Here is a 5,476-nt window from a genome sequence, read left to right as displayed (position 1 = left end):
TGTGAATAGACCCCTCCTATTCTCTCTGTAGTCACATAACTGTCCCACTTTTCCTAGGTCTCATGTCTTCTCCTTCCTCTGTAAGAAAACCAGTAAACCAGGCCTGCAACTCCAGCCCTTGGGAGGCGAGCATCAGCAGGGGCAGAATACCAAGACCCTGTCTCAAAAGGAAGAGTAGGGAGTGTAAGAGATCAGATCGGCTCAGGACCCCAAGACCAAGTTCTCAGCACAAAGGAGATTTATTTATACCATTGGGATTAAAGGGCAGAGAATAAGAGACCAAGACAAGAGATAGAGGAGAAGGGAGAAGAGGGGAAGGAACAAGGGAGAGGGGAAGGGACATTTATCCAGGAGGGACAAAGGATTACCTCTGGATAGAAAAGAGGCAGACATGGCCCATAGGAAAATGGAGGTTTATAAAGGTAAAAGGGGACCCCTGTGTTAGGATGAAGTGTTTAATTTTAATTAGGTATGTTAATTAAGTGAGCCAGAGGGGGGTTTTGATTGCTGGACTTCAATACTTTGATAGCTGGACCTTGGCAGTCAGTCTCAGGAGGAAGAAGTGGCTAAATAAGGGAATAAACCTTGTTGGCTAGTTTAAGGAATGTCATCTAATGTTTTAGCAAGGCAGAAGGGATGGGAAAGGGGCGGGGCCTGTCAAACTCTGCTTGAATTGGCCAGAGTCCAGTCCCCAGAGGAGGAAGAAAAGGGAAATGAGGCGAGGGAGGGATCTGATAAGTAGGGACTGGGGAAGAAGAGGAGGCCTGCCCATACTGCACCCCATCCATGAGGTCTTGCAGTTCTTGTGTTATTTACTTCTTCAAAGACCCCATGTCCTCTAAGGCCATATTCATAGGGACTTGGGATTATGTCTCTGACAGGTGTTGGGGGCCAGCACTACTCAGTCAACTGCAGACACAGAGAAGAGCATATGCTATGTTCTGGAGACACAGAGGTTTAGTGTGACTGGATCACCTCAGACCTGTCCCTCTCATCAATGAGAAAAATGAGCAAGGCCAAGCCCCTTAGCCCATTGTCTGCCATGTGGACTTTTTCTTCCTGTTTCTCAGGGTGGTATGCAGTCTTCCCTGCTGGAGTTGAGAAGATGGCTCACTCGGTAAAGAGCTTGCCTTGCAAGCATTAGGACCTGAGTTCAGTCCCCAGAAGCCACCTACATATCTAGGAACAGGACTGTGCACCTGACTGGGAGGGCAGCTTTGATCTACCCAACTTGATAGGTAGGTTCCATATTTGGTGAGAGATCTTGTCTTCAAAAAAAAATTTTTTTTTAAGTATAATTGAGTCTTCCCCTAGAGTCATTGCAGGTGTGGCTGCTGTGTCACATGTGCATCAGTAGGTGGCCAAGAGGAGAGAGGCTATATCTATGCTCAGCGTTCCAACCCATGAACATCTGAACGATTAGTAACCTAACAGTCTTTGGAAAGAGCTAGCCTGAGGTGACCACCAGTCCAGTACTGTGCAGGCCTGGGGGAGCAGACCATGCCTGAGATGACCCCGGCCCTGGCGCCATAATGCATGAGTGTGGTATAGAACCCCTGAGACAATCTCAGATACTCAGAGACCCCAGGGCCCACTTAGAGGAGCAAGTAAGTGGTGGGGAGATGGAAGAGAAAGAGAAAGGGAAGGATGCAGACACAATGAAAAGAGGCAGAACTGGAGGCTCCAGGGGAGTAAGGAACAGCCTGATGAGAGGAGCCAGTGATGCCGGTGGGGTCCTGGCCTGTGCTGCCACCAGAACTGTCCCCAAGGTCATCAGAGCAGGAGAGCTGTCCCCGCCCCTCACCTGCTGCAGTATTTGGGAGAGCAGGCCTTGCACCTCACCTGGGCAGCATAGTAGAGCTGTCCCTGGATGTGGAGGTTGTGGGTGGGCTGGCCTCGAAGGCATGAGTGTAGGAGAACTGGCCCTGCCTCTTGTCTGCTGTGTAATAGTGGGGGTTGGGAGGGGAGAGAGAGAGAGAGAGAGAGAGAGAGAGAGAGAGAGAGAGAGAGAGAGAGAGAGCCTCTCCTCCCATTTGCCCTTGCCACTGTCAGAGGGCAGGAGAGCTGGCACCTACAAGGTCCTGAGAGCAGGAGAGCTGTCTCTGTGAACTTCACCTGGGCAGCACAGTAGAGCTGGCCTGCGATGTAGGAGCTGCAGGTAAGCGGGTCCCAAAGATGTGAGCGCAGCAGAGCCAACCCTACCTCTCGTCTGTTGGGCAGTGGTGCAGATGAGGGAGAGACGCCCTCCTCCCCTCCCTCATCCCTCACCGTCTACTGCAGGAAGGAAAGCTGGTCCCAGGATCACGGGAGTGGGAGAATTGGCCATGTTCCTCGCTGCTGTAACACTTGGGAGAGCTGGTCCAGGTTTCGGGGTTGCTGGTAAGGTGGCCCCAAATACATGATAGCGGGAGAGTGAGTGGGCTGACCAGCTCAGATTCCTCTCAGGCACAGATCCAGGGCCTACTCCAGCCTCTACCCCATCAATGAACTGCTGGAGTGCATGCGGGGTCTGTCAAGGCAACTTTTATTAAGGAAAACATTTAACTGGGGCTGGCTTACTGTTTCAGAGATTTAGTCCATTATCATCATGGTGGGAAGCATGGCAGCACACAGGCAGAAATGGTGCTGGACGAACTGAGAGTTCTACATCTTGATCTGCAGGTAGCAGGAGATTGTCTTCCACAGGCAACTGGGAAGTGGCTCACTTCTGCACTGGGCGGAGCCTGAGCATAGGCAACCTCAAAGCCCACCCCCCACAGAGACACACCTGCTCCAACAAAGCCACGCCCACCCCAACAAGGCTGCACTTATTCCAACAAGTCTAACGTCAGGTCCTATGGCCAAGTATTCAAACATGTGAATCTACAGGGGCCAAACCTATGCAAACCACCATAGGCCCAGTTTTAAAGATCTTAAATTACAGGGTGTCCATGACACAGAGCAACAACAGGATGTCTGAGAGGAGATCCAGTGAGGTTCTAATATTGATAGAGTAGCAGAAGACAGAGGCCTCGTACAAGACCAATGAGTCATTGCAATGGACATTTGCAAGCAAAGAAGTGTGGACAAAAGGGTATACTGTGGGACACACTGTGACACACTACAGCTTCCACAACGAGATTTATTTTTTCTTTCTGGGAGGAGGTGGCAAGGGTGGAGGGTGGGTATAAGGACAGGGGAAGATGAATGGAATTGGGGTGAATGATGTGAAATTCATATAGAACCAATAATAATTTTTTAAAAAAATATAATTGAAGAACATGCCTAACAACATCTGACTTCCATATGTGCATATGCATGCGCACATGTATGCTTATTCGTCATAGTTCTGCATACTAAAGTTCTACACACACACACACATACCGCCGCCACCACTACCACCAGCAGCAGCAGCAGCAGTTCTTCCACTGCTGTGTATAAGTGAGAGACAGAAAACACCCCAAACTGTCCTAAGCAATAGAAGACTATATTAGCATTTGTATTAAAGTCTGAGACTAAAACAGCTTCTGGCTCTGCTGGACCCAGGCTCCAGATGGTGTGTTCGGGATCATTGCATCCTCTCTAGCCTCTGGGTTTTGCACTGCATTGAAAGCCACTAATGAACCTGACTTCCTACCACGCATGCTAAGTAGCCATCAGTACAGGGGAGGAAGCAAGCCCCAGCCACAAGGCATATCAGGTGAGATCCTACGCAGAAATCTGAGGCATGAAGACTGCCACTGCCCACTGAGGGGTAATAAAGGGGCTGTTTATCTGCCTTTGACGGCTCATGGCCCAGGCCGGTTGTAAAAGTTTGTTCTATGAAAATTGGCTCCTTGCCAATGAACAAGAGCAAACTAGAGAGTCTGAGGAGAGAGGCTTCTTCAGGGTTTGGTAGGTGTTGAGCACCTGTTGTCCTGGAAGAGGCCGGGAGGCTGACAGAAGCAGTTCTCAGAGGAGAACAGAGAATGTCCCCAGGGGCGTCCTCTCTGTCCCATGTGCCTGCCACATCCTGCTTGCCAAGCAAGGGCTTCATTTATAAATAAGGCCTCAGCATTGCAACAGACCAGAAGACAGGGTGCACACAGCTCTCCCCAAGGCTGGTTCCACACCCAAGTATCGCTAGAAAGGTGACAGATTGAGAAAGTCCTCAAGCAGAAGCCACTCCTTGCTTGGAGGATCTGGGAGTTCTAGAACCTTGGAAGCGAAGGTTGAACATTCCAGAGCTGCAGACAACGAAGTCTTAGGAATGGGTGTCCTGGCTAAAGACTCCAGAAGAGGTGGGGCCAGCTGGCAGAGTTAGATTTCCATCACTGGGAGAAAACACCATGACCAAAAGGTTTTCTTCATCTTACAGGTTAGGGGAGTCAGGGCTGGAACCCAGGACAGGAACTCAGGACAGGAACCCAGAGGCAGGAACTACAGCGGAGCCCACAGAAGAAAACTGCTTACTGGCTTGTTCTTCTTGGTTTGCTCAGGCAGCTTTCTCACATACCCCAAGACCACCTGTCATGGATGGCACCACCTACAGAGGGCGGGTACTCTCACTTGAATCACCAATCAAGAAAATGCCTAAAGGTTTGCTGCAGGCTGTTCTGATAGGGGACCATTTTCTCAACTAAGGCTTCTTGTCAGAAGACTCTAGCTTGTGTTGAGTTGAAAAGACAAAACAACAATGAAAACCCAAACAGAACACTTGCTCTTCACTGAGCCTTTCCATCTCCCCATGCTCTGGTGAAACCTTGACTGAGCGGCCTCCCCGAAAGGCCACCTCCCTCTAGGAGGTGGGGTAAGCCCCCAGGAAATCAGATTCTAGAGGAGATGAAGCCAGGCCCCCTAGGAAGCAGGAATCAAAAGGGAGTGTGTCCTGGAAGGGAGCTATGGCGAGAGCATAATAGGGCAACAAGAAAGAACTGAGTGTGGGTGTATGCATGTGTGTGCTGTTTGTGCTGTGTGTGTCCATGCATGTGTGAGACCATGAGTTTATGTCATATGCTGTGTGTGAGTGTGCATGTGTGCTGCGTGTGGACTGTGTATGTGTTCTTTGTGCTGTGTGTGTGTGTGTGTGTGTGTGTGTGTAGGTCTGAGGAAAACAGGTGTCTCTTCTTCCCTTCTATCCTGTTTCTGGCAGGATTTTTTTTGTTCTCTGTCACTGCACACACCTGGCTAGCTGACCCATTAACTTCCAGGGATTCTCTCATCTCAGCTTCCTATCTCACCACAGGAGTGCCGGGACTACAAACACCCATCACTGCCAGGTAGTAGTGGAGTACACCTTTAATCCCAGCATTAGAGAGGCAGGGGCAGGTGGAACTTTTGAGGCCAGTTTACATAGTGAGCTCCAGGACAACCAGGACTACATAGTGAGACCCTGACTCAGGAAAGTCTAAAACGACAACAAAAACCCAAGTACACATTATAGTATCTGGCTTTTACGTAGGTTCTTTTACACAGGGATCCGAACTTCAGTCCTCTGGCTTGCACAGTAAGTACATTG

The 5,476-nt window shown here is 49.9% G+C and overlaps 1 non-coding gene across 1 annotated transcript; it reads left to right on the top strand.

Moving 5' to 3' along the window:
- The first annotated feature begins 1,303 nt into the window (after nt 1–1,303).
- LOC127686549 (small nucleolar RNA SNORA17) lies at nt 1,304–1,435 on the top strand. Its single transcript, XR_007978164.1, has one exon. It is a non-coding gene; the product is annotated as a small nucleolar RNA SNORA17 (small nucleolar RNA).
- The last annotated feature ends 4,041 nt before the right edge of the window (nt 1,436–5,476 follow it).

This window comes from Apodemus sylvaticus, chromosome 5 (assembly GCF_947179515.1).
Source record: "Apodemus sylvaticus chromosome 5, mApoSyl1.1, whole genome shotgun sequence".
Classification (NCBI taxonomy): Eukaryota; Metazoa; Chordata; class Mammalia; order Rodentia; family Muridae; genus Apodemus; species Apodemus sylvaticus.
This window is presented reverse-complemented; position numbering and strand designations above follow the sequence as displayed.